The sequence below is a fragment of the Bufo gargarizans genome, chromosome 5, assembly GCF_014858855.1.
Source record: "Bufo gargarizans isolate SCDJY-AF-19 chromosome 5, ASM1485885v1, whole genome shotgun sequence".
NCBI classification, from domain to species: Eukaryota; Metazoa; Chordata; class Amphibia; order Anura; family Bufonidae; genus Bufo; species Bufo gargarizans.
In genome coordinates, this window is record NC_058084.1 from 350,582,084 (window position 1) to 350,603,411 (window position 21,328).

The 21,328-nt window shown below is 41.9% G+C and overlaps 1 protein-coding gene across 1 annotated transcript in view; it reads left to right on the forward strand.

The window, feature by feature from the left end:
• LOC122939454 overlaps positions 1-21,328 on the forward strand; it is a 123,751-nt gene that overhangs the window by 67,607 nt on the left and 34,816 nt on the right. Inside the window, exon 3 of the mRNA XM_044295526.1 lies at positions 10,754-10,791. The gene's annotated coding sequence lies outside the window, so the exon portion shown is untranslated. The remainder of the gene's footprint in view (positions 1-10,753; positions 10,792-21,328) is intronic.

Consider the following 21,328-nt stretch of genomic DNA (forward strand, 5'->3'; position numbering starts at 1 on the left):
GAAGATGGGTGTTGTATCAGGACAACGACCCAAAGCATAGAAGTAAATCAACAACAGAATGGCTTAAACAGGAGAAAATACGCCTTCTGGAGTGGCCCAGTCAGAGTCCTGACCTCAACCCGATTGAGATGCTGTGGCATGACCTCAAGAAAGCGATTCACACCGGACATCCCAAGAATATTGCTGGACTGAAACAGTTCTGTAAAGAGGAATGGTCAAGAATTACTCCTGGCCGTTGTGCACTTCTGATCTGCAACTACAGGAAACGTTTGGTTGAAGTTATTTCTGCCAAAGGAGGTTCAACCAGTTATTAAATCCAAGGGTTCACATACTTTTTCCACCTGCACTGTGAATGTTTACATGGTGTGTTCAATAAAAACATGGTAACATTTAATTCTGTGTGTGTTATTAGTTTAAGCAGACTGTGATTGTCTATTGTTGTTACTTAGATGAAGATCAGATCACATTTTATGACCAATTTGTGCAGAAATCCATATTATTCTAAAGGGTTCACATACTTTTTCTTGCAACTGTGTGTGTGTATATATATATATATATATATATCCCACCTTAAAAATTATAATTTTAAATTAATGAAAATAACTGACCATCCCTAATAGACGCCTAATGACGGACACCCATTGACCGCCAGTAACACAGGACACAGGGTCCCTAATGAAAATAACTGACCGTCCTAATGACTGAAGCGCCTAATGACGTACACCCACTGACAGCCAGTTATGGACGGACAGTATCTCACAAATTGCACAGCCAAGACAGAAGTCTGATCTCTCTCTCCTCACAGAACAACTGCACTGAGGGGAAAGAGAAGCACAGCCCATGTCCTGGCTGGGTTAGTAAATGTAATGGATGTGATCTCTATGACAGGTTTATCATGGAGACTACATGATCAGGGACCATTACTATTGGTCCCTGATGGTTACTGTGCTGAAGGCAGATCTTTAACACAGTAACCAGTGCGCATGTCTGTGCCATTTTTTCTTTTATCTTTTTTTATTATATGGGAGGGGGGTCGTGGAGCTTTATAAAGTTGTGTTGGGGACCATATTGCTGGAGGACCCGATTGGGGCGTAACTGAAAACTCTGCAGGGGCGGCGGTTGGCTTATAGTGTGCGCATGCCCTGGGCTGCTACCGCCATCTTTCTTGAGGAGGGGAAGAATCAGGACCCAGCTTTCCCTTATGGGGAAACCGAAGGACCCGACCCTAGCACCGGAGACTTTCTCCCTTCTCTCTTACATGAGAGGAGAGAGAAAGTATACTGCCGGCAGCTCTGCTGCCAGCATTTTTGGTGATTGCTGTGAAACGGTGTATCACGGTGATCAGAGACCGCTTGTCATGGTCTCTGATAACTGCCCCGAGCCCTCAGCTAACCTCCGGTAGCTGTGGGCACGGAGCTCCAGCGCTTGATTTAAGCGCTAACTTGTGCTGAAGTGCCACCGTAAAAAGGCGGCGCTCCATTCGAAGGCCCCTTAGTGACAGCCATAAAAACATGTATGGGTGGTCACTAAGGGGTTAATAAAACTAGTGATAAAGACATGATCAGCAGCTCGGACGATGTTCCCACTGCAAGAAGTTGCTGTTCCTGCAAACAAGCAGAATTCTCCATTTGAATTGTTTGGCTCTTCTTTTGTCAGGAAAATGTTGATTTTCTTGGTGAACTGAAGTTAATTCGCCTTCAACAGGGAACAAATGGGAATAATTGTTTATCCACTGAATTTATCATAGTGGAAATAATGGAACTTAAAATTTTCCATGTGTAAAACGTTTAGGCATCTGGCCAACTCTGGCCGTAAGATTATTTGTTAAGGTCTCAAAATTAAATTCTCTTACAATTCTGTTTAGGCAATTCCAGAACCTTACAAATTCTGTGACCCTTCAAGCCCCCAGGGGTGTTATGATTACAGTCACCAGCCATGTGCTTCTCTAAACAGCAGACTGATGATATGAGAATAAAGATGTACTCCTACAAAGCAGGAAAAGGCTGAACTTCGTGCTTCCTGTCTCCAATTTCCACTGTCTGAAATGTGATTAAGAAATTGAAGTCTTCCCATATAGGAAGTATCTAGCAAGCCCCCCTTTGTCAGGACAGAGAGTGGCTAAGAGCGTTTCTGTCTCTGGACCACCCAGTATGTCAGTGCGTTACATAGCTCAGTGACTTTCACTGGCATTGTGTAATACTTAAAGCATCACTGAGTTTTCAGAAAGCTTTTGATAAATCATAGAGGTGTATTAAAAGTTTTGATTGGTGGGGATCTGGCGGCTGAGACTCGCATTGATATCTAGAACAAGATCTCTCTCCTTGTTCGCTGCACGAGATGGGATCAGTAGAAGTCTATGGACCTATCTCCCTTCCATCCTCAACAGCCCATTTAGAATACGTTTGCAAAAAAGTCATCTTACTAACCTCCACTATACATGTATGGTGGAAGTATGGTCTTTAAAGATTGCACCCGCTCTTTAAACAGCAGATACCTAGGGATAATGGCTGTGATTGACGATAACGCTGATCACAGATGTTTAACCCTTCAGACAACAGCGTCTGAGAGAGGTTTTATTCCCGGAGCCCGAACAGCTTCCCTGTGCTGACATCGGGGGAAGCCATTCTTTCACTGTGGTAGCCTCAGTCTCTCTGAAGGATCTGAGGCTAACACGGCAATAATTCCTAAAGGGACTTAAAGGGATTCTGCCACCCGGATTTCAGCTACAGAGCATTTTACAGCATTACATCAGTCACCTTGTTTTAGTGTAAAATATACTAGTCTTACCCCCATATGTCTGGTCGAGCGAAGTGCGCAGACAGCTGACGCATGCACGCTTGATTCGGTGAGGCTGCTGCCAGGACACCGCGTGGGCCTGGACCAGTGGACACAGGGCGCATGCACGAGATTACGGCACACTAGAAAAAAATAAAAGCGAGGAGTGAATAATTAACAGCGGGGCAATGCTGGGCTCCAAGATAATGAGCATGCCTGGGCTCCAACGGCCAGAGGGACAGCCCCTTGGGCTCCTTAGAGAGGTAATTAGCATATGAATAAAAGTAATTTTTAGCCAGACATATGGGGGTAAGACTAGTATATTTTACACTGAGGCCTCTTGCACACGAACGATACGGATTAGGTCCGGATGCGTTCAGGAAAACTCGCACCATTTCGCAAGCAAGTTCAGTTAGTTTTGTCTGCGAGTGCGTTCAGTGGTTTAGTTTTTTTCCACGCGGGTGAAATGCGCATTGATGGGTTTTTCACGCGCTTGATAAAAAACGGAAGGTTTACAAACAATATCTCTTAGCAATCATCAGTGAAAAACGCATCACATCCGCACTTGCTTGCAGATGCAATGCGTTTTTCATGTAGCCCAATTCACTTCTATGGGGCCAGGGCTGCGTTAAAAACGTAGAATATAGAACATGCTGCGATTTTTACGCAACGCACAAGTGATGCGTGAAAAACAACGCTCATGTACACAGACCCATTGAAATGAATGGGTCCGGATTCAACTCACTTATGTGAAAGGGACCTAAACCGAGGTGACTGATGTAATGCTGTAAAAAGCTCTGTAGCTAAAATCCAGGTGACAGAATCTGTTTTTAAAAATATAAGTAAAGATTCAAATCACCCCCTTTACACATAATAAAAATAAACAATAAAAAGAATAAAGATGATTAGCATTGGCGCATCCCAAAACGCCGTCTGCTTCTTCTGCCGTCATCTCCACTTCCGAGTGTAGTAACATCAACGGCGCATGCGCAGTTATCATCTTCCCTGCTTGGCAAGCAGCAGAAGACAAGGTGCACATGACCCCTTGTGCAGATTGGCCATAAGTAAAGAAGCCTGGGGATAGAAGATCGCTGAGATGCAGCCAGGGAACAGGACTGAAGCATTACGGGAAGGAGGCAGGTCTGTAATGAAATCCATGGCGATGTGTTCCCATAGTTTTTCAGGTACCGGAGAAGAAGACCAGCAGGCTTTTGTCTTGGAACCTTTTTTTGGACACAGGTAGGGCATGCAGAAATGAAGCCAAACGTTACCATTTTACCACTGGTGGTTTTCTGGGTGAGAACTGTTCCAGCTTTAATGGAGGCTGTGTCCACCTACAAAAAAGCATTGTTTAGGCCCATCAGGACAACCAAGAGCAGAAGCTGTAGAAAAGGCTATTTTAAGATTCTGAAAAGCGGGTTCTGCTTCTTTGGTTAATTTTTTAGGATACATTCCCTTTCTTGTCAAGGCGTATCAAGCTAGTTCATTACTGTGGATAGTTTCTCAGGGTCCATCTGTACGCCTTGGTCGCATATAATACATTCTAGAAATGGAAGGGAGGTTATTTTAAACTTGGCATTAAGTCAGTTCTCGCTCAATTGCTGGAGTACCATGCATACATGTTCGCAATGGTTTACTAGATCTGGTGAATATATCTAAATATCATCCAGCTAGACAACACAAGTATACAGAAGGTCCCAGAAAATATCAGTCACAAACTCTTGGAAGACTGCTGGGGCATTGCTGAGCCCAAATGACATAACCAGGTACTCAAAGTAGCCATTTTAACTGTTGAAAGCGGTCTTCCATTTGTTGCTTTTCCAGATCCATATTAAATTATAAGCACCCTGCAAGTCCCTAGCTCCACACAACCAACAATAGAGCTCAGGGATTAATGGTATTGGATTTCTGTTCTTTACTATAATTTTGTTTAAACCACGATAATCAATACAAGGTGTGAGAGATCCATCTATTTTCTTTAGGCAGGCAGTAGTATGACAAGCAGCACCCAGCACAGAATTTGGCCAGAATCCCAGTATAGAACTGGACTATGCAGACGAAGCTAAGAAAGCCCCAGAAGTAGCGGACTAGTGGAGACCGGCAAACCATACAAGGACAACTTTCTTCAAATGAAATATGCCCACATGAAGCTCCAAGGGTTCTGCGACATGCTGTATGGTCTCAGATTCACAATCAAGGGCTTCTATAGGCGCTAAACAGAAATGCGGTACTGGTCCACCAAGGCCTGTTACAGAGAGACAGGACATCAAAAAGGCCACCTTGAATCAGTCGGTGTAACGGCAGCTCAAAGTGCTTGGTACACTGTTTTATAAACCCATGGCATTGCTTAGGGTCTCCATGATAATAGGGGGGAGAAGATAGATTACGACCAGACCTTGTTACAGGGGAAGTTTGTGGTACTGGTACTGGTGCTGTGGCTGTTGCAAGGGAGCTGCACTACCACTACGGTAGTTATTAAAGTATTTAGACATGCGTTGACATCACGACAGTACTCGCTCTTGATGTTCACACTGCCAAGCCATTTCATGAAACAGTTCAGGTAAACCATAACAGGTTGAACCAGCTGTGTCCATGGTCTGGACCCACTGTGCCAACTAACCAGTTTGACTTAGGGCCAATCCTAATTGCTTTGTCCTAGCGGTTCCCTGGTTTTCACCCTTTAACTCCTATACAGGGATTTGGTCGATGCTGTAGGGAACCAACCAGGTCACTACCTCCTGGAGTAGTACTGGTGTAATTGGAAGCTGCAAAGCACCCAGGGATCAGTACTTGTTAGGAAACAAGCCAAGGTTGTGTCAGACAGGGTCTGTGCATATCCGTAAGTCAAGTCTGAGATCTGGACAGGCAGCAGTGTGTCAAAACGGAGAAAAGGCTAAGGTCAGGGCAGGCAGCAGAGTATAAGATACGTATAACAGGCAGAGGTTCAACACAAGGGTAAACAGACTAAATAGCATAACTTCACTGGTCGACTAGGAACCTAAAGCTCAGGACCCTCTCACTAGGGACGGTGCCTTATATACCCAGGGACATCCAGCCATTGGCTTGGGAAACATTTAGCTGCCCACGTAGGCCCTCTTAGAGGCCAAGAGTGAGTGTGTCCCCTATAGACCAGACCAGGAGACCAGACAGAAACTCGCAGGACACTGCTGGCAGGAGAATGGAAGGAAGGGTAAGTAGCACAGCGTCCGTGCCCACAGGGGGAGCAGAGGCAGCAGCGGACCAGGCCGCCAGCACCACAGTGGCTTTTTGGAGGCAGAATTCTGGAGTGCAGGGCTTGATATTTTCCTCTCATTATCCTTTAATTTTGGTGTGCTTGATTGTTGGTTTGCAAATTAGCTGTCATTCCAAAAAGAAATCTGAGCCTCTAATCCCACCAGATATAATATAGCTACCTATAAGTCAATGTTTGACCCTTTAAACACACATTGAGACATCATTTAGGATTTTGGGTAAGCCAGTATCTCATCTGCATCAGTGCAGAGAGAACTGGCTTAACTAGGTGAGAGATTTTTGGTTTAACAAAGATTTTCTCACTGTTCCTCTGGATTAACCCCTGCTATTCTGACCTTACCATGGACTGAATTCACAGTGGATTCCCTCTGGTTCTAATGTTCTTCTCATAATATCTGCCATAGACCCTGGCTTATATGTTTCCTCTAATACCTGTTTCCTTTGCCAGTCAGAGACTTTGCTACAGACGCAACTTTGGGATTTGCAGGAGCCAAGTTTAACCCTCCTTTCAGGGGGTAATGGGGAATACCTGTTGTCCCTTAGACCCTGTTAACCAGAGTGGCTAGCCTATTTGTGGAAACACAAACAGAAAATTCTCTTTAGTACCATTACACAAAGGTGCTGCAGTGTTTGAGAACAATGAAACTGAGGCAGTACTAAAGGCATGAAAGTGAGATAGGGCTGGAAAATGTACTAGATTCGTGGAAATATGGTGGGGGGACACCCTATATTGGGTGTTTAAGAGTAAAAGGAACTTAATTTGTGTCTTTGCTATGGGGCCTTCCTTCTTTTGTGTAAGACACTGGCTATATTAGGAGGTGCAACTAAACCCTATTGTAAGTAGCAATGCATTATGGGCAATCGTGCAATGCAGTAGAGATGAGCAAATCAATAATTACAAATCCATTTGTCTCATCATTAAGAGTTCTTTGTCTGCGAGGGGCTGTCCTGGCTGCTGAAGAAGCTCCCCCTGTCGCGTGGTTGATAGTGCCAGACATCCCATTTATCCCTGACAATCTTGCGTCTGCGCCGCTGCCCCTAGTAGCGCGCAAGCGTAGAGGCTCTGCTTACGCTTCTGGAGCAGCGCACAGTCACTGCCCCAGAAGCAGAACCTCTGTGCATGCGCCTCAGTTGCAGGATTGTTGGGGTGGGACGAGATGTCCAGCCTTCTCAATCAGGTGGCAGGGGGAGCTTTATCAGCCGCGGGGACAGTCCGTCACAATGAAGAACTCTTGTTGATGAGACAAATCCATTCACTCATCATTACAATGCAGAGAGAACTTTTCTGATTAACAGTTAGCTCAGATTTGATATAGAATAGAAGTTCAAATCCAGACAGTGCTTGGCGACCCCTCCTGGATCAGACCTGGATTCAGAGCACTGCATCTCGCTTTTGCAAGAGCACGCCCGTCCCCGTTCATATGATTTGTACGAGACACAATTGGGGCTTTTGTCTAACTCTCAGTATATGAAATCCATTTCCAACAGATATAAGCAGTGTTCATTTTCCTTATGATATGACACGTACAATATAAATTGCTAATAGCTTGAATACGAAGCAGAACATTTCCTTTGTGTTTCATGGTAAAGGATTTGTGGAAAAGGGGATTCAGTAGCACCTTGTGTGGTCTTCTTCTATGTATGTAATTAGGACATACTGTAGTTTCCTAAACGCAGTAATAACCTGAAGCTAGTTTTACATATTCAGTTTAAAAACCAACTTCATAGTTATCATCGCACAGCAACAAAAGCTTTTTTGTTACCAAAAAAAAAAAAAAAAAAAGAAGAAGAAGATGCCTAATCTTACGTCAGCATGTCTGAGATTTCAGACAGTCAGCTAGCTTCATGTGGCCAGAGTTCCTGTGAGCAAAACTGCACGCGTTGCACTCGGAGTGACTTTCAGGTGTTCAGACAGACAAGTCTGGCTAGCTGTTACAATGTTATTTTAAATTTTGGAATGCTCGTTCCTCTCCGCAGTGATTTTTCCTCCGAAAATTTGGCCTTTTTTGGGGGGGTAGAGGACATTGAATGATAACACTACAAGTCAGCTGACTGCTGTGTCACAGAGCTGCTGCTTTCTACATTTCCACAACTGCAAGAGCTCTTTCTACTGCAGTTTTCTGGTCGCAGTGCGGCAATACAGACGCGTAGGACGGGATACGGAACATCTTTTTTTTCTTTGGGAGTTACCCTTATGTCTATTTCGGATACAAAAAGGATTGGTCTTTTTTTGGATAAGAGCTGGAAAGTATCTCGGATCTAGACGGTGACATCCAACTTGCAACGTTTTTCAATTAAACAAGCACTGCTGAAAGGCTGGAATCCAAGATGCTGCGAAAGAACGAAGAAACATCTGCTTTCTCACCTGGAATAATAGTTTTTTGTGCCACGCTAGCCTACCTGCAAAGAATAGGAACCTTAAGACAAAGGATTCGATGCTTCCTGGTGTCTATATCTGGGGCCTTTGCAGCCATTGCACAGCTGAAGCTTTCTCGTACATCCTGGGTTACATGCAAAGCTGGCAAAACAGTACGAAGCGATTTATCTTCCACGTAAAGAAGAAATGGGCTAAAAAAAAAAAAGAGTAGCCAGACTTGCTGACCTAAATCAATCCCAGTCCTTCTCTGGATACAGGGCAGCAGCCGTCTAGCAGTGACACAACCAGCCATCATGTGGAGAATTTCTAGGATTGCAATGTCTGTTGGATGGAGCATCAGTGGATGAAACCCGACTTTTGCTTCTTGTTTTATTGCATTTCTTTTGGATTTACCTGCTGCAGCTGCCGGCTTATTCTATTTCCTTCGTTTGTAGCCGTGAGCTGTCTGGTCTAAGTGCATGCTCGTGTGGATTAGTCTGCCTGTCTGCAGTCCTTATCTGCTCCTGCTGGAAATCAGGGCACCAAGTCAGCCTGCTTTAACAGTTGTTTTGCGTGATGCTATGCAGCCAGGATGCCTCGCTGACAACAAAGGAGAAAGCACAAAGCAGCACTTTATCTTCTGGGTTGTTACAGGAGAGGAACTCCTCTTCTCTATGATTCCTCATCCTCTTCCTTCATTTGCTTCTTTTGTTTCTAATTCATCTAAATTGAAGAACCTTACAGAAACCGTCATGGATGTGTGTGGGTTTTTTCTTTTTGTTTTTTTAATGGTTTGGAAAAATACAGCCCGTGAAGACTGCAGCGCTTTTTTCAGGTTATTGCCAATTTGAAATACTTGGTTTGCTGAAGCTGAGCCCTAAGGGACAAGCTCAGTAGCTGAAACAGAGATCGTAGATAAAGAAATAAAAATGACAAGCGTAATGGAGGCTCTGGAAAGAGACACTGTCAGGGAATCAGTTCATGGGTAGCAGTTTCTTCAGTCTGAATCTGAATAATTCATAGATTGAAATTACCCTGCTTTCACCTTTCTATTTAAAGCGACATGATCGGAATCTCTAATAAATTTCCAGGATAAAGTAAAATGCCAATTTGAATGTGAAGTGCTTTTGAAACCAGATGCTGAATCCCGAATCTTTCGATATCTTTCACAATTATGCGGTGAGAACTCCCCTTCATCACGAAGCAGCTTTGCCAAGGAAAATTACTGTGGTTACAAAAGCTACAATAAGAATGCCGTCAAATGATCTCTAATTTGCCTAATTTTCGATGACTGACAGTCATTCGTGAATGACTATTGCAGCACCTATTCTGGCAACCCTGGATCGATACTCGCTTCACACAAAAATGTTTGCCTTCTTGTATTTGCTATGTTGAAAATACAGAAAAAAAGCTAATTGGCTGTAGTTAGAACACAATGTAAATCTGGTGTTAACTACCTTTGTTCTTAAACAGCGATGTGTCCCTCCATATTTCCATCCCTCCATACTGTACAGGTGAACGTCGAGTCTGGTATGCCGGCCCACACGATGGCCCCTGCATGCTCCGTACGTATGGTTAAACTGTCTCTTCTATGGGAGCTACGCTCTTTGATTTGTCTCTTTGTGGAGTAACTTTCCGTAAGTGGCTGTAGACGTTCTGCATTTGAAGCACCTGCCTGTGAAACCATGCAACCTCAATATACTCCTTTCACAAAGAGCCAGACACAAAGCCTGTGGAGCAGCTCGTGTCCTAGGTATGTAAGGCTGCAAGCACGAGACGGGATTGCGCTTTCGAGCTCCTGGATACCTTGTAATGTATGTTGCGTGCATTTTATAGACCTCTAATTATATAATGAAGCATATTTTGGACCATAGCTTGAGCACGTTTTTCTGCTTCTTTCAAGTTCTGCGTATTCTGCTTTGCGAGCGTATAATTCTCCATGCCTTGATTGCGTTTTTCGCCTTAGCACAGTTAAGCGCAGCCTTAGACATAGCATGTAATTGCAAATGAGGTGTCGTGTTTTTTTTATTGATAAGCTGGGAAGCTGCCTGCAGTAATGCCGTTTGGTATCATTGTAGCTGAAGGCACACGGCCTTAATTTTCATGACCAGGAAATTCCTGCAATATTAGATGTCTTTCACGTTTCATCCTGATGGGAGATAGCATTCATTGTGGCGGGGAGACAGACATTGGAGTACCGTCAGGAATGTAATGCCCATGTTATTTCCACATCGTGCTGGAACAGCTTGTGGGGCCTGCAGACAGACAAAGGGTTAACGTGCACATGTACAGCAGTCTGCTGCTTTGGTTTGATAACGTCTGGGCATTAAAAAAATAATATTTTTTTTCTTTTCTTCTTTTTTTTTTTAGAAAATCAATCTCGGCACCTACAATCATTTTGTCAGCCTGTAAGTATGCACAAAATTAGTACCTTACAGTATTGGCGGTTTACGTGAAGGCAATTGTTACCGTTACGAGACAAATAGTAACATAACGTCGCTATTCATGTTGACCTAGATATGCTTTGCATCTCTTTTATCCCCCTGGAAAATGTCACACTCAGACAGTCATTCATTTTGATACAGTCAGACTGCTCTCCTTCCCAAGGGCGATATTCCTAATGTTGTGTGTTTTCAGGTTCACATAGCATAATCGGTGACTCAGCCATGCATTTTTTCTGCTTAGCACATTTTATGTAGCTTACCAGTAATTATGTATGTTTTATATGATGGGGGGATATAAATGCTCTTTGTACTACGCAAATGTATCATTTGTCGAGATGGTATCTTCAGTTGTGTTTCAGTGTCTGCTATCAGAATGGGGCTATGTTGCAAGCTGTATTCTCAGAAGGATTATTTTTTTCCAGGCCACTACATAACTGTTATGTATGTTGTCAGGGAATTGTGTAAGGGCCTCCCCCCCCCCCCCCTCATCCTTGCTGTGACGTTGAGTCTGGCCATGAAAAATGAATGGATTAAACTTACAGCAAAATGCACATTTCATATAGAAATCTCATGTAAGCCCCAGGTTATTCTAGGTAAGGGAATGGTACCCTTGAGGTAAATGTATACATAAAATGAATATAGAACTGTCAGACATGAGCAGAACAGAAAAGGTTGACGCTGGTACCTTGCCGCTTGGGTACATGGAATGAAAAGTAGAAGCACTTTGGGCATTGAACATGCAACTCATGTAAAAAAAAAATGCTTTTAACACATTACATGCCAGAGCTGGTGTAAAATAACATTGCAAACCATAAACATGACTGATGAACGCAAACATGCGGTTTTAGACAATAAGGCGTTACACTGTAAAAGCTGCATGTGCCCTATAGTTCAGACACAAAGGATCATAGAAAACCACAGTCTGTTTTACTTATTCCTGTCTACCAGCGGCCGGGCGATGGCTACCGCTAGGTAGCGCACAATATTTTAATACGCAACCTTTTGTACTTCTCTCCAAATTACTATTTTAGCTTAACTCAGTAATAACTTTTTAACCATGACACCTGATTGCATGTACATATTAATTACTGTCTCTGCTATAGCTATATTGCTAAACTACTTAGTTACTTTCTTATTGCAAACGGTGTGCTTAATATACCGCAAGAGTGAAAATAACTCCATTATGTTAATGCTTACATTTTTATAGAATAAAATGCCCTCTTTATTATCACAGTTTATTATTGCTTATGAATAAGCAATAATTCAGGTATAAAAGATGCTATGCATAATATACCTGGATCCCTGGACAATTGCTATATACATTTTGGCATATTTAAGCAGGTTGATTGACAGGAAATGAAAACATTGTATTATAGTAAGTATAGTGTTGTACCAAGGCTGTCTCACATGCCAATGGTCTATATGAAGGGGTTCATGTAAAAGAATACACATGTTGATGCCTGATTCGAAGATTTTTAGGAGCCCTCTTAGTTGTTCGGCTCTTATGTGCCTCACACCTCAGAAATCTGATCATTAGAGCAGACAGCAGAAGGATTACTTTGGGTCCTTCCTATCTCCTCTTTCTGCTCACATCAGTTACCATTTTATTTCCTATTTCATACTTGCCGGCATTATTGATATTAGAGATGAGTGAAGTTTAAAAAAAAATTGATTCAGTCGCTTTGCTGAATTTCCCCCCAAAATTTGCTTTGGGGCAAATTAATTAGTCACAAAGCGGGTTAAATCAGGTCTGTCCCGGGCTGCAGATAAACTTTAGGGGGAATGTATCTTGGTATACATTACTTTGCAGTGCAGCAACATGCATAGCCAGTCCATTCTGGTAGCGAAATAGTTACTGTGTGTCAGAATGCGTGTCAGCTGTGTCCAAATGACTCTTTAATGGAACAAAATAAAGACATGGAGGCAACGCCAATAAAGTAGTGGAGAAAATAAGGTTCATTTAATCCATGTTGTGGCAGTGCAAACATATGCATTACAATCCCTTCTGTTAGCTGTAGAATGACTGTTTGTCACTATTAGGCTCAGTTCACACTTCAGTTATTTGGTCAGTTGCTTCTCATTATTTATTGTCAGCCAAAAGCAGGTGCGGGTCAAACCCACAGAACAGGTATAGATCTGTTCATGATACCTAATCCAATAGTAAGCTTGGCTCCTTAATTTGCCTAAAAAAAAACAGCTGTAAATAACTGACCAAATAACTGAAGTGTGAACTCAGCCTTACAGGTCAATGTTAGCTCCGGGTCTAATTTATCGGCTTGGACTGAACCGCACAGTGGCCCAAGACTCAAGTAGTGGCCCCATGACAACGGGGGAGGGTGTTCACATCACTGAGCATCCGTATTCAAACTGTCAGCATTTGATCAGTATTTGTAATGCGAAAACAGGAGTGGGTTTAAAGCAGAGATAAAATGTAATGGAAATATTTCCACCTGTTATGTGTTTCGGACCTACTCTTGCTTTTGGCTTCCAAATCATGATGAAATCCGGATGTGAAATACTGACTGTGTGATAGAGGCCTCATGCTCTATTTGCATCTGAAATTAGTTTTATTCAGATGGAAAAGAAGTCCTGCATGCAAGACTTTAATTGCTTCACACAGTCAGTATTTGGTCAGTTTTTTTGCAACAGTATTTGATCAGTACTGGTGAGGCAAAAACAGGGGTGGCTCCAAAACAGAGGTAACATATATTTGCATGTCTTCTGTGTTTTAGACCCACTACTGTTGCCACGCTTCTGGCCGGGCATAAGAGCTTGCCCAGGGCAAACTCGGACAGTTTCGGACACAATTCAAGTTTGGCTGCCCAGTAGTCCAGGGGATCTTGGATCTGGTGTGACAGGGTGTAGTCCAAGTAGGCCACCACTTACTGGTTCAGATTCTGCTCCATGTCCTGCTGCTGCTGGGTGGTTTCTTCAGTAAGCGGCTGAAAAAAAACTGCTCATCAGAGACTCAAGACTTAAGTTGCTGCTGATGGAGCTGTTGATGCTCCTGCCCCAGCACCCTCCTCCAGCATTCATGTCAATGGAGCGTGAGCTCAGAGGGTCCCCCCGCTGAGACCTTCGTGAGGATGGGCGATGGCGCACATAGGCAGGATGGGTGATGTCTCAATAGTCAAGTTTTTCATCCCTCATGCGGCTCCACATGTCAGCGCTGGCATGAACTGTACCAGATGCTGACTGGCTCAAGGGCTGGCCCACCTTCTGCTCAACATACGTGTGCATAGCTGGTACAGCTTTTTTAGAGAAGTAATGATGGCTTGGGACTCTCCACCTTGGGTGGGCACAGGCCATCAGTTCTCTGAACTGTTCAGAGTCCACGATATGGAAAGAAGGGACTGTAGTACCAGCAACTGTTTTCTCTTTGCAATCGCCTCAGTGATCGATTACTGGCGAAACGTGACTAAGAGGAGGAGCATCAGGAACAATAGACGAAAGGAAGGAGCAACCACTTCCTTCTGAGGTTGAGGAGCCCTGACCGACTGACTCAGGCAGTAGAACAGATTAAGTATTAGTGGCGTAGTTTGTGTACTAGATAAGTGTGCCTATATACTAGACCGGCTGTTGAGACTAAGTCTAAAGCACAGTGAGTCGTTTATGAAACGTTAGCTAAAGCTTAGAGGTTACCTTGGGTTCCTTAGTGACTTTGCAGACCTTTACACGGATTGCCCTTGGCATGATCTTTGTTGGATGACCACTCCTAGAGAGGTTAATGGACTTGAATTTCCTCCATTTGTGCACAATCTTTCTGACTGTGGATTGGTAAAGTCAAAACTCTTTAGAGATGGTTTTGTAACCTCTCACAGACAGATAAGCATCAGCAACTCTTCCTGTGAGGTCAATCGGCTTTCTGTGTGCCATGATACACTTCTAAAAACATCTCTAATTTCATTATCTGCTAATCCTAAAAGATTCCACACTTTTGCCACTCACAGGCATGTGATTATTGGATAATTTTCCTTAAATAAATTAGCAAGTATACTATTTTTTTTATCATTTGTTTACCTTGGTTATCTTTATCTACTTTTAGGACTTGTGTGAAAATCTGAAGTATTAGGTCAAATTTATGCAGAATTGTAGAAAATTCTGAAGGGATCAGAAACTTTCAAGCATCACTGTACTTGATATGGCATAACCCAATGTCATTCAATTGATCGTTTCACAGGAAAGGACCCCAGAACTGTCTTTACTTTTGTTAGGGCATACTTACCGTATGTATACCCTATTAGCAGTCTATGATAATAATAATAATGCCCTTAGACATATAAAAAAGTAAGTAGTTTGCTTAGGTAAAAATTATCAACTCTATTAACCTCTGAATAAACCATGATGAACATGAATGTACGTCCTTGCTGGTTAATGCTCCATGATGTACATTTCGTCATGGTGAGCAGCAACAGGTGGGAGGCTGTATGACACAGCCAATCTTCTACTGCAACTGCAGAGATCAAAGACCACTGTGATCCAGGCAGTTCAACCCCTTAGATACCACGGTCAATATCGACCCTCTGTCACACCATTGGCACTCCCCCCCATGATACAGTCACAGGGCCCAATGGGTGTTACGGCTGATAGGGGCCGAACAATGAACCTCATGTGCCACTGTAGTGTACATATTAGGCCCTGCCAGAGGCAGGATCTAATAAGCTACCTGTCCATTTTAAACCGAAAGGCATAATACTGTATTATTTCAGGAGGAAGTCCCTAAGCATAAAAATAGGAAATATATTAAAAATACCCTTTTCACTCATTAACCCCTTCCCGACCAGCGCCGTAATAGTACAGCGCAGCGGGATGTGACTTGCCACCCAGCGCCGTACTATTAGGGCGCGCTAATCGGGCGGGTGCAGGAGCTCAGAGGAAAGCAGGCTGTAAGTGTATTACAGTCTGTAATATACTTACAGTCAATGCATCACTATACAGAAGTATTGTAAAGGGGATCAGACCCCCAAAAATTGAAGTCCCAGAGTGGGACAAAAAATAAAGTGAAAAAAAAAATTTGTTTTCCCCCCAAAAAAAATGTTTCAAAAAAAGCACCCTTTTCCAAGAATAAAGTGTATTTTTTTTTTAAAGGAAAAAAAGAAAAGTACACATATTGGGCATCGCCGCGGCAGTATCGACCGACTCTATAAAAATATCACATGACCTAACCCCTCAGGTGAACACCGTAAAAAAAAACATTTTTTTGTCACCTTACATGACTAAAAGTGCAACACCAAGCGATCAAAAAGGCGTATGCCTCCCAAAATTGTACCAATCTGTCACCTCATCCCGCAAAAAATGAGCTCCTACCTAAGACAATCTCCCAAAATATGAAAAAAAATATGGCTCTCAGACTATGGAGCCATTGTTTCAAAATGCTTTTATTGTGGTATACATATTGGGTATTGCCATGTCCGTAAGAACCTGCTCTATAAAAATATCACATGACCTTCATTTTTTTATAAAAATTGGGTCAAAAAATCAATTTTTTGTCACCTTACATAACAAAAAGTGTAATACCAAGCGATCAAAAAATCCTATGCACCCTAAAATAGTACCAATCAAACCGTCATCTCATACCGAAAAATAATGAGCCCCTAAATAACAGTCTCCCAAAATTTAAAAAAAATATGGCTTTCAGAATATGGAAACACAAGAATTTTTTTTTTTTCAACAATCCTTTATTATGTAAAACTGAAACAAAAAAACAAAAAAAGTCATATTTGGTATTGTCGCGTCCGTAACAACCTGCTCTATAAAAATACCACATGATCTAACCTGTCAGATGAACACTGTAAATAACAAAAAATAAAACAGTGCCAAAACAGCAATTTTTTGTTACCTTGCCTCACAAAAAGTGTAATCTAGAGCAGCCAAAAATCATATGTACTCTAAAATAGTACCAACAAAACTGCCACCTTACCCTGTAGTTTCCAAAATGAGGTAATTTTTGGGGGGAGTTTCTAATCTAGGGGTGCATCAGAGGGTCTTCAAATATGAGATGGCAGCCTAAATTTATCCCAGTGAAATCTGCCCTCCAAAAACCATATGGCGTTCCTTTCTTTCTGCGCCCTGCCGTGTGCCTGTATAGCAGTTTACAACCACATATGAGGTGTTTCTGTAAGCACAGAGTCAGGGCAATAAATATTGAGTTTTGTTTGGCTGTTAACCCTTGCTTTGTTAGCGGGAAAAAAATGGATTAAAATGGAAAATCTGCGAATAAAGTGAAATTCTGAAATTTCATCTCCATTTTCCATTAATTCTTTTGGAACACCTAAAGGGTTAAAAAAAAAAGTTTGTAAAATCTGTTTAGAATACCTTGAGGGGGGTGTAGCTTCTAAAATGAGGTCATTTTTGGGTAGTTTTTATGTAAGCCTAACAAAGTGACTTCAGACCTGAACTGGTCCTTAAAAAGTGGGTTTTGGAAATTTCCTGAAAAATTTCAAGATTGCCTTCTAACGTCCCCAAAAAATAAGATGACATTCACAAAATGATCCAAATATGAAGTAGACATATGGGGAATGTAAAGTAATAACTATTTTTGGAGTTATTACTATCTATTTTAAAAGTAGAGAAATTGAAATTTGGAAATTTTTGGTAAATTTGGTATTTTTTTTATAAATAAAAATTAAATTTTTTTACTCAATTTTACCACTGTCATGGAGTACAATATGTGACAAAAAAAAAAGTCTCAGAATGGCCTGGACAAGTAAAAGCGTTTTAAAGTTATTGCCACATAAAGTGACACGTCGGATTTGCAACAAATGGCCTGGGCAGGAAGGTGAAAACTGTCCCGGGGTAGAAAGGGTTAAAAAGCTTAATTATGAAAAATAATAAAGAAAAAGCATACCTAATTGTTATTGCCACACACATAAGACTTCTTTCACATTAAGCGCTATTATTTCCATTGTTCAGGAGCAGAAGAATGGAAATAATACAAGTGCCTTAGGGTACTTTCACACTTGCGGCAGAGGATTCCGGCAAACCGATGGCATTTGTCAGATGGATCCGGATGCGGATCCGTCTGACAAATGCATTGAAAAACGAATCCGGTATAATTTTTTTTTTGCATTTTTAAAGGTCTGCACATGTGCAGACAGGAAAGACGGATCCGTTTTGCCTGAACACGTAATGCCGGATCCGCCACTAATACACTTCAATGTAAATTAATGCCGGATGTTCAGTATTTTTGGCCGGAGAGAAAACAGAAGCATGCTGCAGTATTTTCTCCGTCCAAAAAACGCAAGAGGGACTGAACTGATGAATCCTGAAGGGATTGTTCTCCATTCAGAATGGATTAGGATAAAACTGATCAGTTCTTTCCCTCCGGTATTGAGCCCCTAGGATGGAACTCAATACCGGAAAACAAAAACGCTAGTGTGAAAGTACCCTTATGCGGCACATAACTGACAGGTGCGGAGCTTGAAAGATCCCATGGGCTATATTAGGGTCCATTAGGTTTCTGTTGGGGAGAAAAAAAAATAGCGGAGAAAAAAGTCCTGCATGCAGGACACAGATGGTACCTTAATAACCAAAGCTGTACAATTATCACATCATTTAACCCCTTCAGGATACAGCCATTTTTCACCTCCCTGACAGAGCCTATTTTTGCAAATCTGATGTGTCAATTTATAATGCTGTTACTTTATCCAAGTTATTCTGAGATTTATTTTTCTCGTGATACAAAGTACTTTGTTAAAGGTCAATTTGAGTCGATAGATTTAACCTTTATTTATAAAAAAAATTCAAAATTTACAGAAAATTTTGAATAATTCGCTATTTTCAAAAATTTTATTTCTCTGCTTTTAAGACAGATAGTGTGTGATACCTCATAAAGTAGTTATTAATTAACTCCACCAGATGTAAGGCAGATATCCTATAAGTCAATGTTCGACCCTTTAAATAGGCCTTTACACATGTTTCAGGGTGATTGCCCCTCATCAGTGCAGAGCAGACAGTACTGGCTTAACTGGGTGAGAGGCTTAAGTCAGGATTTGAGGGGTGCTATCTCTCACCTTAATCAGCGTGAGAAGACTTATAGGCCATACATTTGCATCCCTTTCTTCCCAGAATTGCAGAGCAGCATGTATGGCCTATAAGTCTCCTCACGCCGATTAAGGCCCTCTCTCCCCAAGGAGACACAGTACCCCAAAAAAAAAGTTTTGTATACCCTAAAAATGGTACAAATAAAAATGTCAGCTTATCCCACAAAAACAACACTTTTCATTGAACAATGATATATCTTAGAATATGGTGACACAAAAATAAACAACTTTTTTTTAATGCAAAAGTAGCAAAGCATCAATATGGTAACTACCGTATATAAAATTGGTATTGCTGTAATCATACTGACCAACATAAGTTATCATTTCTAGCGCTCAGTGAATGCTGTAAAATTTCATGCACAAAATAAGAAAATAGCTAATCAATAAATATGTACCCCAAAATAGTGAGGATAAAAAAATTTGGACATGTTTGCAATTAAGAGTTGATCATTACATGCCTAGCAGATCCCGCACCGCCCTCTGGTTCTCCCGGTCGGGCTCTGTTGACTCTGCACCAGCGGTGACATCATGTTGACAACACATGAACACTGTAGCCAGTTACTGGCCTCAGCGGTGCTGCAGCAGTCATGTGTTGACGTGACATCACCCCGGCAGCCAGGTCAACAGACCCTGTTCAGCGCCTGTCCAGGCGTACTGGAGTAGTGGCATGTGATCTGCCAGGTAACTAATGATCTTTTCTTTATCGCAGGCATGCCCCAAGTGTTGTCCAACTGGACAGCCCCTTTAACCGCCTTGGCCAGTTCTTCACTTCTGAGATCCTTGAAGACAGACTTGCATAGGAAATTAAGGTAGTAAGTACACATTGCATTGTAAAGAAACGGTAAACAATAGTTTGCTGAGGTGGGATAATTGGTATGAAAAGGCTCTGAAGAAAGGCCTACCTAAAGGCCAATACCTACCCACTCATGGCAAATACACAATTTTATCTGACATTCAAAAGGCAGCTACAGGTTTGAGGTTTAAGAACAGGTGCTATCCAGACTAGGTCTTTAGGAAGGCTTATCAACATGCCTTATATGTTAGAAGTGAAGATTTGCTGAACTTGGGACAATGATTTCATGCATGAGGAGATTGTGACGTGCTGCATATGTTTTGGGGCATCCTCAAGCTGACCTGGATTTTGGGGAACTTCTTGATGACTCCCCTTTGAGCACCTACATGTGGAGAAACAATATCAGGGATACGTTAGTTCATATTCATTACAGCTTGGTGATGCAACATACGTGACTAGCTCAGACCATTTTGGGGACCTGCAGATATGGTTAATGCAAGGTATGTGGATCCTCTAGCTGTTGATTACCAAAATTAACTGTACCAACCAGTGTCAGGCAGCTAGAGCCAAGACTAATAAGATCATAAGATGTAGATTCTACCATCTTAATGAGCCGCCGCCATCAGCAGCATGTGTCAGCTCTATGCTGACACTGCTGTAACCCCAGGGCTGCTGCGATCGCAGCGCCCGATGGTTGCCATGGCAACCGGACGCTTTGCATTGGCGTCCGGTTGCCATGGCATAGGCGTCCGGTGCTGCCACCTACAGGGCATCTGATTGTATTATACTTTGCAATGCAAGAGCATTGCAAAGTATGGTACAACCATCAGCCCCACTGGATCTTCAAGATCCAAGAGGGAACTGATAAAAAAAAAAAAAATTGAAAATAATAAAAGTAAAAATAAATAAAAATGTAAAAAATAAATTGCCTTTTCCTATAAAAAAACAAACAAAAACCACACATATTAGGTGTCACCGCATCCGTAACGAACATCTCTATAAATATATCGCATCATCAACCCCGTCCAATAAACACCATAAAAAATAAAAACGGTGTAAAATAATAAGCCATTTTTGTCACCTTACTCACAAAAAGTGCAACACCAAACCGTTACCTCATCCCGCAAAAAATGAGCCCATATTTAAGACAATTGCCCCAAAAATAAAAAAGCTATGGCTCTCAGACTATGGAGACACTAAAACATCATTTTTTTTTTTGTTTCAGAAATGCTATTATTGTGTAAAAATTAAATAAATAAGAAAAAGTATACATATTGGGTATTGCCACATCCGTAACGATCTGCTCTATAAAACTGTCACATGGCCTAACCCCTCAGATAAACGCTGTAAAAAAAAAAACTGTTCCAAAACGGCCAATTTTTTGGCCACCTTGCCCCATAAAGTGTAATAATGAATGATCAAAAAACATATGTACCCAAAAATGGTACCAAAAAAAACCTCAACTCTTTCTGCAAAAATCGAGCCCCTGCACAAGACGATCGGTATGGCGTTCAGAAAACCAATCCAGCAAAATCTGCCTTCCAAAAACCATCAGTTTACGATAACATGTGGGGTGTTTCTGTAAACCGCAGAATCAGAGTAATAAATATTAAATTTTGTTTGGCTGTTAACCCTTAATGTGTTAAAGAAAAAAAATGTCATAAAA